The sequence below is a fragment of the Pan paniscus genome, chromosome 3 (genome assembly GCF_029289425.2).
Source record: "Pan paniscus chromosome 3, NHGRI_mPanPan1-v2.0_pri, whole genome shotgun sequence".
Lineage (NCBI taxonomy): Eukaryota > Metazoa > Chordata > Mammalia > Primates > Hominidae > Pan > Pan paniscus.
Genome location: NC_073252.2, coordinates 180,092,600 through 180,109,588, shown reverse-complemented (window position 1 = coordinate 180,109,588; position 16,989 = coordinate 180,092,600). Strand labels below are relative to the sequence as shown.

Sequence of the window (16,989 nt, the reverse complement as noted above, 5' to 3'; positions counted from 1 at the left end):
TAGATATGTTAAATTATGATAAATCATGGCATGAAAAAAGTACTATGTTATAGAAAAAAATCCAATAGCATGTGGAAACTTAGGTGAAAACTGAAGTTGGGGCTGGGCGCGGTGGCTCACGCCTGTAACCCCAGCACTATGGGAGGCCGAGACGAGCGGATCACGAGGTCAGGAGATCGAGACCATCCTGGCTGACACGGTGAAACCCCGTCTCTACTAAACAAAATACAAAAAATTAACCGGGCGTGGTGGCGGGCGCCCGTAGTCCCAGCTACTCGGGAGGCTGAGGCAGGAGAATGGCGTGAACCCGGCAGACGGAGCTTGCAGCGAGCCGAGATCACGCCACTGCACTCCAGCCTGGGCAACAGAGCGAGACTCCGTCTCAAAAAAACAAAAACAAAAAACAAAAAACAACTGAAGTTGCAATTTTTATTTTTTAAAAAATATACACACACAAAGATTAAGAATAAAAGTGTAAATCCTAAAGAGAAACTAGTTTTTATTATCCATCTGCTTATCTGTGTTGCCCAATAAACATGAAATCCTAAATCACATCATAGATAACTTAAGGGCATTGATTTAAACACTCAAATGATTTACTCTTAAGTTCATTTGATCTCAGGTTCCACTTTTATCACATCTGTCATATCCCATCATTTTACTTGGGGTATTAAGACAGTACATTGCAAATAATGATTAGATGCTTTAAAAATTCCAGTGATTATGTGAAAGCACAAACTCTTCAAATGGGTTCATTTAAATAATTTGGTTCACCTATAGGCATATTTTGTACCCTGCCATCTATACAATGGTACTCCAGTCACAATAAATGAGACACAGTCCATTACAAGAAAATATTTTGTACTTGTTTTCTGTAGCAACTGATATTTCATTCAACTACTTTCAAATCCCCTAGGAATCTTCATCTGCTGTATGCTAAAATTTTAAGTTCTTTCTTTGTGAACATTAACACTCCTATATTAACCAGTTGGAAGGGGAACCATACTTCACACTGATTACTTTATATTAGCCAGTTTAGTCTTAAAAATTTTTTCACAAAGTCATAACTTTCCAAGTTTGCAATATGCAAATAATAACTATCACTCTGGCTTTTAAAGGCCTATTTCTATTTCTCTTGGATATATCACTTGTAAGTAGGTTTTATGGTTACCTTTTGTATACATATTCTTTAAAATAATGTTTGTCTCGAGTGTTCATTAAAAACTTAAATCTGATTATATAATTTTATGTTTATAAACATGCATTTTTTTTTAAGCAAAAGAAGATTGCTAGTGCAAAACTATGTGGCAGTTACTAAGGAGGAAACTTATTTCCTAGCTATTAACTTAGTCCTCAGGGCAAAGACTATAAACACGCATATAGATGTATACATGTACATATATGAATATATACATATACATACTCATATATATACACACATGTATCAATATATACACATACATACACACATATATGAATATGTACACACACTGATATATATATACACACACACCTATATGAATATATATAAATATCACATACACACATCAAGGATCAAGGAGAGGAAATCAGAAGTTACCTATGTCCCTGGACTAGTCCTGAGAGCAATCCTATAGTTCTGGCTCCAAAGCTAATAACTGTTTTCCATTAGAATCTGGATGTGTAATTCCAGTTTCACAGTTTTATAGAACGATTTTAAGTAAAATGTCAATTTTGGATAAGAATGTACTGCTCCTCCAAAGCTTCTGATGACATGGTCGCTTAGTTCCATCAAATATTATCAATTTATACTACACTGACTTAAAATTGGTTATGATTTCAATCAATCTTAGACAGAAAGGTATCTTTTTCAGTAAACCTTTTCTATAGCAAACACCAAATTAATTATGTATATAAAGTTGTGAGATGAAAAGTACCTTAAAAAATAAAGTTTTTCGGGGAGGAGCCAAGATGGCCGAATAGGAACAGCTCTGGTCTACAGCTCCCAGCGTGAGCGACGCAAAAGACGGGTGATTTCTGCATTTCCATCTGAGGTACCGGGTTCATCTCACTAGGGAGTGCCAGACAGTGGGCGCAGGTCAGTGGGTGCGCGCACCGTGCGTGAGCCAAAGCAGGGCGAGGCATTGCCTCACTCGGGAAGTGCAAGGGGTCATGGAGTTCCCTTTCCTAGTCAAAGAAAGGGGTGACAGACGGCACCTAGAAAATCGGGTCACTCCCACCCGAATACTGCACTTTTCCAACGGGCTTAAAAAACGGCGCACCAGGAGATTATATCCGGCACCTGGCTCGGAGGGTCCTACGCCCACGGAATCTCGCTGATTGCTAGCACAGCAGTCTGAGATCAAACTGCAAGGCGGCAGTGAGGCTGGGGGAGGGGCGCCCACCATTGCCCAGGCTTGCTTAGGTAAACAAAGCAGCCAGGAAGCTCCAACTGGGTGGAGCCCACCACAGCTCAAGGAGGCCTGCCTGCCTCTGTAGGCTCCACCTCTGGGGGCAGGGCACAGACAAACAAAAAGACAGCAGTAACCTCTGCAGACTTAAAGGTCCCTGTCTGACAGCTTTGAAGAGAGCAGTGGTTCTCCCAGCACGCAGCTGGAGATCTGAGAACTGGCAGACTGCCTCCTCAAGTGGGTCCCTGACCCCTGACCCCCGAGCAGCCTAACTGGGAGGCACCCCCGAGTAGGGGCAGACTGACACCTCAAACGGCCGGGTACTCCTCTGAGACAAAACTTCCAGAGGAACGATCAGACAGCAGCTTTTGTGGTTCACAAAAAACCACTGTTCTGCAGACACCGCTGCTGATACCCAGGCAAACAGGGTCTGGAGTGGACCTCTAGCAAACTCCAACAGACCTGCAGCTGAGGGTCCTGTCTGTTAGAAGGAAAACTAACAAACAGAGAGGACATCCACACCAAAAACCCATCTGTACATCACCATCATCAAAGACCAAAAGTAGATAAAACCACAAAGACGGGGAAAAAACAGAGCAGAGAAACTGGAAACTCTAAAAAGCAGAGCACCTCTCCTCCTCCAAAGGAACGCAGTTCCTCACCAGCAATGGAACAAAGCTGGATGGAGAATGACTTTGACGAGTTGAGAGAAGAAGGCTTCAGACGATCAAACTACGAGCTACAGGAGGAAATTCAAACCAAAGGCAAAGAAGTTAAAAACTTTGAAAAAAATTTAGACGAATGTATAACTAGAATAACCAATATAGAGAAGTGCTTAAAGGAGCTGATGGAGCTGAAAGCCAAGGCTCGAGAACTACGTGAAGAATGCAGAAGCCTCAGGAGCCGATGCGATCAACTGGAAGAAAGGGTATCAGCGATAGAAGATGAAATGAATGAAATGAAGCAAGAAGGGAAGTTTAGAGAAAAAAGAATAAAAAGAAATGAACAAAGCCTCCAAGAAATATGGGACTATGTGAAAAGACCAAATCTACGTCTGATTGGTGTACCTGAAAGTGATGGGGAGAATGGAACCAAGTTGGAAAACACTCTGCAGGATATTATCCAGGAGAACTTCCCCAATCTAGCAAGGCAGGAACATTCAGATTCAGGAAATACAGAGAACGCCACAAAGATACTCCTCGAGAAGAGCAACTCCAAGACAAATAATTGTCAGATTCACCAAAGTTGAAATGAAGGAAAAAATGTTAAGGGCAGCCAGAGAGAAAGGTCGGGTTACCCACAAAGGGAAGCCCATCAGACTAACAGCGGATCTCTCGGCAGAAACTCTACAAGCCAGAACAGAATGGGAGCCAATATTCAACATTCTTAAAGAAAAGAATTTTCAATCCAGAATTTCGTATCCAGCCAAACTAAGCTTCATAAGTGAAGGAGAAATACAATACTTTACAGACAAGCAAATGCTGAGAGATTTTGTCACCACCAGGCCTGCCCTAAAAGAGCTCCTGAAGGAAGCACAAAACATGGAAAGGAACAACTAGTACCAGCCACTACAAAATCATGCCAAAATGTAAAGGCCATCGAGACTAGGATGAAACTGCATCAACTAACGAGCAAAATAACCAGCTAACATCATAATGACAGGTTCAAATTCACACATAACAATATTAACCTTAAATGTAAATGGACTAAATGCTCCAATTAAAAGACACAGACTGGCAAATTGGATAAAGAGTCAAGACTCATCAGTGTGTTGTATTCAGGAAACCCATTTCACATGCAGAGACACACATAGGCTCAAAATAAAAGGATGGAGGAAGATCTACCAAGCAAATGGAAAACAAAAAAAGGCAGGGTTTGCAATCCTAGTCTCTGATAAAACAGACTTTAAACCAACAAAGATCAAAAGAGACAAAGAAGGCCATTACATAATGGTAAAGGGATCAATTCAACAAGAAGAGCTAACCATCCTAAATATATATGCACCCAACACAGGAGCACCCAGATTCATAAAGAAAGTCCTGAGTGACCTACAAAGAGACTTAGACTCCCACACATTAATAATGGGAGACTTTAACACCCCACTGTCTACATTAGACAGATCAACGAGACAGAAAGTCAACAAGGATACCCAGGAATTGAACTCAGCTCTGCACCAAGCGGACCTAATAGACATCTACAGAACTCTCCACCCCAAATCAACAGAATATACATTTTTTTCAGCACCACACCACACCTATTCCAAAATTGACCACATAGTTGGAAGTAAAGCTCTCCTCAGCAAATGTAAAAGAACACAAATTATAACAAACTATTTCTCAGACCACAGTGCAATCAAACTAGAACTCAGGATTAAGAAACTCACTCAAAACTGCTCAACTACATGGAAACTGAACAACGTGCTCCTGAATGACTACTGGGTATATAACAAAATGAAGGCAGAAATAAAGATGTTCTTTGAAACCAATGAGAACAAAGACACAACATACCAGAATCTCTGGGACACATTCAAAGCAGTGTGTAGAGGGAAATTTATAGCACCAAATGCTCACAAGAGAGAGCAGGAAAGATCCAAAATTGGCACCATAACATCACAATTAAAAGAACTAGAAAAGCAAGAGCAAACACATTCAAAAGCTAGCAGAAGGCAAGAAATAACTAAAATCAGAGCAGAACTGAAGGAAATAGAGACACAAAAAACCCTTCAAAAAATTAATGAATCCAGGAGCTGGTTTTTTGAAAAGATCAACAAAATTGATAGACTTCTAGCAAGACTAATAAAGAAAAAAAGAGAGAAGAATCAAATAGATGCAATAAAAAATGATAAAGGGGATATCACCACCGATCCCACAGAAATACAAACTACCATCAGAGAATACTACAAACACCTTTATGCAAATAAAGTAGAAAATCTAGAAAAAATGGATAAACTCCTCGACACATACACTCTCCCTAGACTAAACCAGGAAGAAGTTGAATCTCTGAATAGACCAATAACAGGAGCTGAAATTGTGGCAATAATCAATAGCTTACCAACCAAAAATAGTCCAGGACCAGTTGGATTCACAGCCGAATTCTACCAGAGGTACAAGGAGGAACTGGTACCATTCCTTCTGAAACTATTCCAATCAATAGAAAAAGAGAGAATCCTCCCTAACTCATTTTATGAGGCCAGCATCATCCTGATACCAAAGCCAGGCAGAGACACAACCAAAAAAGAGAAGTTTAGACCAATATCCTTGATGAACATTGATGCAAAAATCCTCAATAAAATACTGGCAAACCAAATCCAGCAGCAAATCAAAAAGCTTATCCACCAAGATCAAGTGGGCTTCATCCCTGGGATGCAAGGCTGGTTCAATATACGCAAATCAATAAATGTAATCCAGCATATAAACAGAACCAAAGACAAAAACCACATGATTATCTCAGTAGATGCAGAAAAGGCCTTTGACAAAATTCAACAACCCTTCATGCTAAAAACTCTCAATAAATTAGGTATTGATGAGACGTATCTCAAAATAATAAGAGCTATCTATGACAAACCCACAGCCAATATCATACTGAATGGGCAAAAACTGGAAGCATTCCCTTTGAAAACCAGCACAAGACAGGGATGCCCTCTCTCACCACTCCTATTCAACATAGTGTTGGAAGTTCTGGCCAGGGCAATTAGGCAGGAGAAGGAAATAAAGGGTATTCAATTAGGAAAAGAGGAAGTCAAATTGTCCCTGTTTGCAGATGACATGATTGTATATCTAGAAAACCCCTTGTCTCAGCCCAAAATCTCCTTAAGCTGATAAGCAACTTCAGCAAAGTCTCAGGATACAAAATCAATGTACAAAAATCACAAGCATTCTTATACACCAATAACAGACAAACAGAGAGCCAAATCATGAGTGAACTCCCATTTACAATTGCTTCGAAGAGAATAAAATACCTAGGAATCCACCTTACAAGGGACGTGAAGGACCTCTTCAAGGAGAACTACAAACCACTGCTCAAGGAAATAAAAGAGGATACAAACCAATGGAAGAACATTCCATGCTCATGGGTAGGAAGAATCAATATCGTGAAAATGGCCATACTGCCCAAGGTAATTTATAGATTCAATGCCATCCCCATCAAGCTACCAATGACTTTCTTCACAGAATTGGAAAAAACTACTTTAAAGTTCATATGGAACCAAAAAAGAGCCCGCATTGCCAAGTGAATCCTAAGCCAAAATAACAAAGCTGGAGGCATCACGCTACCTGACTTCAAACTCTACTACAAGGCTACAGTAACCAAAACAGCATAGTACTGGTACCAAAACAGAGATATAGATCAATGGAACAGAACAGAGCCCTCAGAAATAACGCCGCGTATCTACAACTATCTGATCTTTGACAAACCTGAGAAAAACAAGCAATGGGGAAAGGATTCCCTATTTAATAAATGGTGCTGGGAAAACTGGCTAGCCATATGTAGAAAGCTGAAACTGGATCCCTTCCTTACACCTTATACAAAAATCAATTCAAGATAGATTAAAGACTTAAACGTTAGACCTAAAACCATAAAAACCCTAGAAGAAAACCTAGGCATTACCATTCAGGACATAGGCATGGGCAAGGACTTCATGTCTAAAACACCAAAAGCTATGGCAACAAAAGCCAAAATTGACAAATGGGATCTAATTAAACTAAAGAGCTTCTGTACAGCAAAAGAAACTACCATCAGAGTGAATAGGCAACCCACAAAATGGGAGAAAATTTTCGCAACCTACTCATCTGACAAAGGGCTAATATCCAGAATCTACAATGAACTCAAACAAATTTACAAGAAAAAAACAAACAACCCCATCAACAAGTGAGCGAAGGACATGAACAAACACTTCTCAAAAGAAGACATTTATGCAGTCAAAAAACACATGAAAAAATGCTCACCATCACTGGCCATCAGAGAAATGCAAATCAAAACCACGATGAGATATCATCTCACACCAGTTAGAATGGCAAACATTAAAAAGTCAGGAAACAACAGGTGCTGGAGAGGATGTGGAGAAATAGGAACACTTTTACACTGTTGGTGGGACTGTAAACTAGTTCAACCATTGTGGAAGTCAGTGTGGCGATTCCTCAGAGATCTAGAACTAGAAATACCATTTGACCCAGCCATTCCATTACTGGGTATATACCCAAAGGACTATAAATCATGCTGCTATAAAGACACATGCACACGTATGTTTATTGCGGCACTATTCCCAATAGCAAAGACTTGGAACCAACCCAAATATCCAACAACGATAGACTGGATTAAGAAAATGTGGCACATATCCACCATGGAATACTATGCAGCCATAAAAAATGATGAGTTCATGTCCTTTGTAGGGACATGGATGAAATTGGAAATCATTATTTTCAGTAAACTATCGCAAGAACAAAAAACCAAACACCGCATATTCTCACTCATAGGTGAGAATTGAACAATGAGAACACATGGACACAGGAAGGGGAACATCACACTCTGGGGACTGTTGTGGGGTGGGGGCAGGGGGGAGGGATAGCATTGGGAGATATACCTAATGCTAAACGACGAGTTAATGGGTGCAGCACACCAGCATGGCACACGTATACATATGTAACTAACCTGTACATTGTGCACATGTACCCTAAAACTTAAAGTATAATAATACTAAAAAAATAATAATTTTAAAAATATATTTTAAAAAAACGTTTTCAGGGACTCGCAGTTACCCACATTCATACTCCAAGGACCCCTTCACTCCTGATTCTCAGAGGCTGGACGCTTTTCATTTTCCCTCAATCGCCTCTACTCCACCTTTTCCTTGTTCTGCTGCTCCGTCCCTTTCCTTAAGAAGATGCTGAAATGTCCTCCAATTATACAAGTACCTCCATCCCTGGATCCCCCAGCCTCGCTCTCTCCTTCCTTAGTTGAGCTTTGGAGAGAATAATCTCCAGTTGCTGGTGCCACATTTAAGGTTTTGGTTCAACTCTGAACTACCACGATTTGACTTCCACACCCACTATACATACATTATCCTCACTGGAAGCTTTTTCTCTGAGATGGGGTCTCACTATGTTTCCCAGGCTGGTCTCTAACTTCTGGGCTCAAGCCATCCTCTCACCTCAGCCTCCCTTCTGAGTGCTGACACGGGTATTGCTGTACCCAGCAACTTTTGGAAGTTTTTGACTCTGCCGATCACGGTACGTCTCTTTTGTTGTCTTTTGTCAATTAATCTTTTGGGTTTTTTTTTTTGCCTCTATAAAAGGTCCTTCGTTTCTTTTATTGGTGCTTCATCTATACCCTTATGTTAAATATTGGTGAGCTTAGGATTCTAGCTTCACTCCTCTTCTTTTCTCATTCTATTTGCTTTCAGAAAGAGGTTTAATTCTGCCCTGTGGCTTTAACTGCAATAATATAGATCACAGAGTAAATATTTTTACACAAAATCTAATTGAATTTCATATATATATAGATAATATATATATAATTGGCTAATAAATTACTGAAACTTGATGGCCCACAGACACATCAAACACTATGTCTTCTCATGTGAATTACTAACTTTACCATAGACAAAATACTTTAACTTTCAACTTGGATTATACCATCACTCACTGAGTCTCTCATGTTGGGGAAGACAGTCTCTTTAAATGTTTCTCTTCCCCCAATTAATCATCAAATCTTGATTCTACTTAAATGGGTCTCCCTTTCCTTTCTGGTTTTTGATCCAAACTTTTCTATTTTCCTATTTTGATAATTATAATACTATCTAACTGGCCAATTTGCTTCCAAGTTTGACCTCTAAGTCAATTATTTTTTCCATTCAACAAAACCTTTATTTCCAGGTTCAGGTATTAGGTGAGGTGAGCACAGAGGTACAACAGTGAACAGGGCCATGTCCCCAGGGAGGTTGCTCTCCTTAAGGAAAGACAGTTAATACTCCACACTGCTTTCAGGGTACTCTGTAAAACGCAAACATGACCATACTATTCCTCTGCATTAAAATCCCTCAGAGCCTCCCCATTACCTGCAGGAAAACGTGCAAATCCCTTAGCATCACCATGAAGACTTTGCTCTGGGGCTACTTTTGTAGCCTCATGTGTTCCAGGCATCAAACTCCCTGTGGCTTTTGGAGCATCCCCAGGGAAGTTACACATTCTCCTTTGCTGTTCTGTCTAAATCTCGAATTTCTCCACATCCTTTAAGCCTCTGGTCCAACGCTGCTTCCTTCCTTCTTTGTGAAACATTCTCTCCTCTCCTGCCCCCAGTCTCTGTTGGCAACAATCGGCTCTGGGCTGACACTGACTCTGCATATTCTGTTGTAATAACACTAACCACATTAAAACCTAACTACACGCCTACTTGCCGGTTTGCCCAACCACCCTGTGAGCTTCTAGACGTCAGGGAATACATCTTACTCATTTTTGTTTTTCCAGCACCTGGTACCATATCCAGCATTTATGATTCGTTGAATGAAGACTTAGTTGATATACTAAATAAGAAATCTATTCAATAAGTTGCCCTTTATTTAGTTTTCAGGTTCTGCATGACTAAAGTCAAGGCAATAGTCATCAGACATTTTTAGTTGCTCTTTTCTTAAGTGTATACGCATTTCTATCCATTTTAACATGCATTCAAATAGGTTTCACGTTTAGTTTGCGTACAGTCTATTTATTATGGAAAACGATCTCGTCAACTGATAAATATAAGAAAATTTCAATATACTGAAGTTAGTATTCAAACCATTCAGTAAATAATGTACAAGATAATCATGTATAAAATTGTATGTGTATGTAATGTTAATAAACAGAATTATCATGATTTGAGAAGAATATTCTTTAAACAACACCAAAAAAACCTTCAGTTAGCTGCTTTTCCGACACCTGAATGCTCACGGAATGGCAAATAAGCAAAGGTTCTATGGCTCTAACACTTATTTTTTCTATTTCAGTGATAATTACATCAATAAACCTGATTCAGCACTCACTGCTATTCAATTCATTAATTAAAACAATTTTACTGCTACCACTGTGATTTTTCAAGGATATCAAAAATACATTCAAAAATCAAAATAGCATACATCATCAGTTTTGATACATTCATAGCATGCTTCACTTTAATTTCAACTCTACAACTAAAAGAACATTTAGAATTGAAACAGAGATGGCATATATTCTGTATACTTTAACAAAAACACTTAGAACACAAATCGAGTTTAATAGAAATGGCAATTTCCATGTGAAGCATAGCAAACTGCCAAGCTTTCTGAAAATCCTCTTAGAACAGAAAAATATGAATGTATATAAATACTTAAGCCTGTAGTAACAACAACAGTAGTGAACTTTACAGTTGTTTCAGTTCTAGTTTCATAATACTAAATTTTTTAGGATCTTATTTAAATCGTAACTTTTTTTTTTTTTTTTTCAGCTGGAGTATCCCTGTTGTCACCCAGGCTGGAGTGCAATGGCGCGATCTCGGCTCACTGCAACCTCCGCCTCCTGGGTTCAAGCAATTCTCTGCATCAGCCTCCCGAGTAGCTGGGATTACAGGCATCTGCCACCATGCCCAGCTAATTTTTGTATTTTTAGTAGAGATGGGGTTTCACCATGTTGGCCAGGCTGGTCTCAAACTCCTGACATTGTGATCCACCCGCCTTGGCCTCCCAAAGTGCTGGGATTACAGGCGTGAGCCACCACGCCCAGCCAGTTAAATCATAACTTATTATACTAAAAAGTGACTTGTACATACCCATGAAGTGAATCTATTTCATCCTTAAATGAAACAGGGAAGCTTTTGCTCAAAGAATGACAAGTCACTATTGAAATTGTAAATGTATATCTATCAAGGCAATGTAGTTATTTTTATATATTAGGAACTATTTGACGGCATTTTGTAAAGCAGCACTTTAATTCTGAGCCTGATTTAGGAAGCCCACCGACATATTACTTTTGCTATTTTTGACATTCTAGTGCACATAAAACATAAAATATAATTTACCACAGGAGACCATGCCAGAAATGACCATTACATGCCAGAGGAGGGCCCACAGTGAAATTTATATTCAAGCTATAGTTTAGTATGTATAATAGAAACTCATAAAATTAGAATAACACTGAAATGCCATGTGTTTCTTACAGCAACAGAATTCCATTTTATGTCTTTCAATCAACATCCAAGGTAGGCTCAGAAAAGGTTCCTGGATAAAGTTGAAGGAATGGAATAATGCTAGTGAGGTGAAAAAGTACACCTCTCTTCAAATCATCTTCAGAAAACTAAGATAGTACCCCTTCCTCCAAAGAGCTAGGAGAGATGTGGCATTTGTGTTGTCCTAGAATGATCACAAGTACATGACATAGTTGGCTAGCAGTTTCTCTCAAACTCTCCTAGAATTTGATCAGCACTGGAAGAGCTACAAGTCCGTCTATCTCCTCACTCTCTCACCCATCTGCAGTTGTTCAGGAAGAGAAGAAATGGCACTGCCCTACTTTCCAGATAACATATTCTGCTTGACAAGGAAATCTGGATTGCAAAATAGCTGAAGTTCTCTCTTTAGAGATTGATGGAAATGCTATCACTACAGTCATTTATCAAATTGGTTTGAGGGGTACGCCTTTTTCCTCTTAAAATACAATAATGCAACTTTTAGACTTTGTCTCTCCATACAGAAAGTAGACTTAAAATACCATTTCAAAGGACAAGTGAAATTGGTTCCTTGAAAAGTGTTTCAGCTGTGCAAAGCGTCCGTTACATTTAAAAAGACTGCACTTTAATGTTATACCCTTTTTCATTAGCCAAATTAGCCCATAATACTTCAGTATCATGCACAGTTAATGTGGCATTAGTGGGGTCTGACAACAGGTACATTGCTCAAACTTAGGAGAGAAATGAAGTCTTCTTGGAATGATTTATTTTCTTGTGTGAACTGATGAGCATCAGTTAAATTGCCTTTTAATTGACCAGCTGTCTAAGTAACATGCCTTTGAGGGAAACACTACTTTTGAAATTTTCTTTGGCCAGGAGGGGAAGGAGCATGCTAAAATCTTTGAAGTCTACAACCATCAGACTAATTATCAGCACCATTCAATGTACATTCATTTAATTACAGTAAATTAAAAAGGATGTGGGGTTTTGGAGAAAAATAAGAGAGTCAATAAATGGTGACAGAAATTCCAGACTGCGCAAATGATCAGCGCCCTTTCTGGAAGACACCGTGAGTTCTCCTCCATCTTGCCAGAACACTTGATGAATGCAGCCCTGGGGTGGGGTGGGGTAAGGAAGGAGGAGTGGGGGAGGGGAGGAGGAGATATCTATTATGGTCCAAACTAGGTAGGCACTTGATATTGTTTATTTAACTTAATCTTCATAGCCACATAAAACAGATATAATTTTCCACCTTTTACAAATAATAATAAGGGCACACACTTATTCGGAACTCACTAGATGTCAGGCATACCTGAACTCACTTAATGCTCACAACAGCCCTGACCTCATAGGACTATAGCCCTGTTTACTGTTGTCCCTATTTTACAACGTGGAAACCATGGCACGGAATGGTGAGCAACTTGCCCAAGGTCTCAAAGTCGGGAGGTGGTAGTGCCCATACAAAACCAGGAGTCCCGCCTCCGGGCATCACATTCGCAAAGACTGTCCTCAATGGAGGCTCTCGGGGTCCTGAGTCACGAGGAGGTGGAAGAGCAGCACCAACGCCTGCTGGCCTGCCTTACATCAAAGGTCATCTTTCTCCAAGGGGGCTAACAGGCTGAGGAGCAGGAAGAAGGAACTAGACTCCAACAGGAGAGCTCTGCCCCTCCAGAACTCAGCAGGCAGCTGAAGGAGCAGACAAGGCATGCAAGAGTTGACAACTGCCACTCTAGGTGATTCAGGGGGTAACTGTCACAGGGGATGAATGAAAGAATGTGAGCCCTGACCAGTGTGATTCCAAATCCAGGCACCTGTGACAACGTCACACTGGCTGGATGACAAAAAACAATAGATGCCTGGCTGCTTCTGGGAAGCGATGCATACGCAAACATTTTATTTATTTATTAAATCACAAAACTAACTTTATTACATGTTTTCCCACTTACATTTCTTTGCTAAATATCTTCACTGTCCTGATGACTTCTGGTTCTTATTTCCTTGATACCAGGGGCAACCTTACCCTTCTTTGGATTTTCTGCACATCTCTTGACACTGAGTTACTCTCCATGGAAACATTTTTAAAGCTTAAAGACTGATGTTTTGAGAAAAAAAAAAAAAGCCCTTTGTTCCTGACGTTTAAATGGGTATTTGGAACTGAGGTCAGATTATAGCACTTGCAACGCTGGGTGGTGGGACTTCAGTCACGGCTCTTTTAACAACACGTCAGTGGCCGGGCGCGGTGGCTCACGCCTGTAATCCCAGCACTTTGGGAGGCAGAGGCGGGCAGATCACGAGGTCAAGAGATTGAGACCATCCTGGCCAACATGGTGAAACCCCGTCTCTACTAACAATACAAAAATTAGCTGGGCGTGGTGTTGTGCACCTGTAATCCCAGCTACTCAGGAGGCTGAGGCAGGAGAATGGCTTGAACCCGGGAGGCAGAGGTTGCAGTGAGCTGAGATTACGCCACTGCACTCCAGCCTGGGCGACACAGCGAGACTGTCTCAAAAAACAAAACAAAACAAAACAAAACAAAAACCACATTGGAGACAGGAGAGATGCCTACAATAAACCAGAGCACACTGAGAATTCTACCTTTGACTGGGGTATCCCATCACACTGATTTTATAACCTTTCACCCATTTTTACTCAAACTGCTGTTAGTAGGTGATCCCAAATCACCGTCTCTCCAGAACTTGCCCTGGTGTGTGGCAGTCCACTACGACCACGACACCACAACAATCAATGGGTGCCAAGAAAGGGCTTCTCCCATATCCTTCATTTGGAACAAGATTAATATTTGGAATTACATAGGAAACTCAATATATACTGTAAAATTTTTTTTTCCTCAAAATGCTTTTTAATGTCAACTCCCCATGGCTGGTGAAAAGTTAGTTTTGCAAAAGAATAAATCTTATCACTTGTTTTGACTCTCAGCTAACAGGGAGCTGTGTGACACGGTCCGAATGTTCTCTTACTCTTGTGGGAGGCTCGGGCCGTCAAAATTTCATTAGCCTCACAGCAGTTCTAGCGCCTTCTTAACTTGAACTGTTGGCCTCTTTATCAATAAATAAATGGAATCTAATCCCTTTTAGTGACTAAATTCTTCTTTGAAGTTGTAGCTAGAACATCAGGCACTCTGCTTGCATAATTTTACAATGTTGAATAACATTTTTTTTTTCTGGGAAAAACAGCCTCATTCACAGTTATTTCAAATGAAGAAAACAGTCAAGGCAAGCTCTCACGTTAAACCAGATGAAAACACATCAGCATCTGGCTCTTAAATTAGTTTCCTTTTGGTGAGTTATTTCACCCATCTCCTTCTCTTTTCAACCTTTAGTGATATAATAGAACTTCCAAGAACACATCTCAAGCTAGTATGAAAATGAATAAAAGAGAAAATGAAAAGAATTGAAGAGTCAAAAGAAAACATAACCAGAAAATCTATAGCTTTTTAAGTTAGAGCAATTAAAAATACCTGAAGATAGTAGAATTGAATTATTTTTGTTAACTTTATATTAGAATTACTTGACTAAAAGTAGTAATATAGGCAAAAATGTGAATTAGTTTTGAGACGATTATTTATAAAGTTGTTAGAAGAACCTATGTATGACTGCAAATTTCACTTCTTACTATAACCCAGCTTAAGGGAAAGACACATAATTTTTTAATATCAGGAAAAAAATCCTCAGTGCTATTGTTTAATTCCACAATTCAAAATTATAAGGTCGGCTACATACTTCAGAAAATTATGCTTCCCTATATCTTAATGCAATTAATTACATTAAATGAAATCTTGTTCCAAGTAATCACTGAAATTTCAGAACAAATAAATTAATCTGAAAAGTTCCTATGGACATATGTTTGAAATATAGGCAATAGCCAGTATTCATTAAGACAACATATCTATTTTATTTCCTCTTTTGTTTCTTTCTTTAAACTGCTCTCTTTTGGAATTCTTAGACCATCAAAACGTTGTTTAAAAGTACAACCACAACCAAACCTTCGGAAAAAGAGTAAACACAAGTTTAAGTCATCATGTTGCCCAGCTCAACAAACATTGCTTTTGACACTTTATACTCTTAACTTGGCTGACCTATTTACTCTCAACAAATGCTGTCAAATGTTCTGAATTTCAAGGCAAGGCCCTTGACACTCTCCCTGTCTCTCTTCATTCTGCTTCCTAGCCACTACTTGGAGAAATTAAAGAGTGCAACTTTTCTTGCCTTTACATCACTCTAAGAACAAGGTCTACAAGATTCTTGGGGAAACAATTTCCTCCTTTAGTTAATATTAATCCATGCAAATGGTGAGGGCAGTGGTATGAGAAACTCAAGTCTTCCTTCCCTTCTCCCTAACATTTGGATATTATATGTTGTTAACTAAAGGTTACAAAGTTTATATTTTCCAAAAAGAAAAAAAAATACATATGTTTGGGAATCCACCATGAGATCCTTTTAGCAGATGTATAATTTTAAAAATCATAAAATTAATTTATATTTTACCAATACAGATACCATAACAAGACACCTTTGTTATTAGAGAGAAAGGATGAGATGCCATAGAAGTTTTGGTTGGAAAGTGCACACTGACCCAATGTTGAAACATATTTGATAGCTGTGGATGTGGATGATCTATGATGCAGATAATCAGAACTGATCGCATTATCCTGCTGCATTCTAGTCTTCTATAACATCAAAGATTTTATTGTGTATTTTAAGAAAATTAAATGCTGGGTGCTACCTTTGAATATGACCATTGTACCTGCCATTGCTCAAGGAGTGCTATGTGAAGTACAGCTGGACAGGAAGCAATATTTATTCCAAATCATATGTATTTAAGGTTAGTGACTTCTGAATCCACTAGGAAAATGGATAGAAACACAGGAGTTACTGAGGTGAATGGATTAACTGAGAGAAATGTTGGCATCCTGATTCTGAGGCTCATTTTATCAAAATAACTGTCCTTGTTTCTTCTTTTGAATTGGAATAAAGCCAGCCTCCACCAAGAACTGAAACTTCCAAATGAAGATATTGAGTATATAGCTATTATTTGATCTTGACTTTGGTTTAATGCACTAAGATATTCTACTTAAGATAAGAAATTGATTGCATTGGTTTAAATTAGACCTTTTTTCATGAATAGAAAGAAAATAACTAATAAGCCTTAGGTGCTGCTTCACACTGTGACTTAGCTGAAACTGAAAGCTAACAATAGATCCGCTTTCCTATTACAAAGCAAAGCTGACAAAGTCACCCAATAAATAATAAAATTGAAATATCATTGATAAAACAACCATTTTTCTTTTCAAATGTCATGCAATTCTTTCATTTTAATTTTCTCTTTGCTTTTTGATGCATAGGATATGCATAGCATTAATAACTAGACTGAAATAGCAAGTGCACTGTTAATATTAAAAGCTGAAGGAGAATTT

At 39.1% G+C, this 16,989-nt stretch overlaps 1 protein-coding gene across 9 annotated transcripts in view; it reads right to left on the bottom strand.

Annotated features, from left to right (window-relative positions):
- Window positions 1-16,989, bottom strand: part of TENM3 (teneurin transmembrane protein 3) — a 2,735,422-nt gene that overhangs the window by 439,941 nt on the left and 2,278,492 nt on the right. The window lies entirely within an intron of this gene.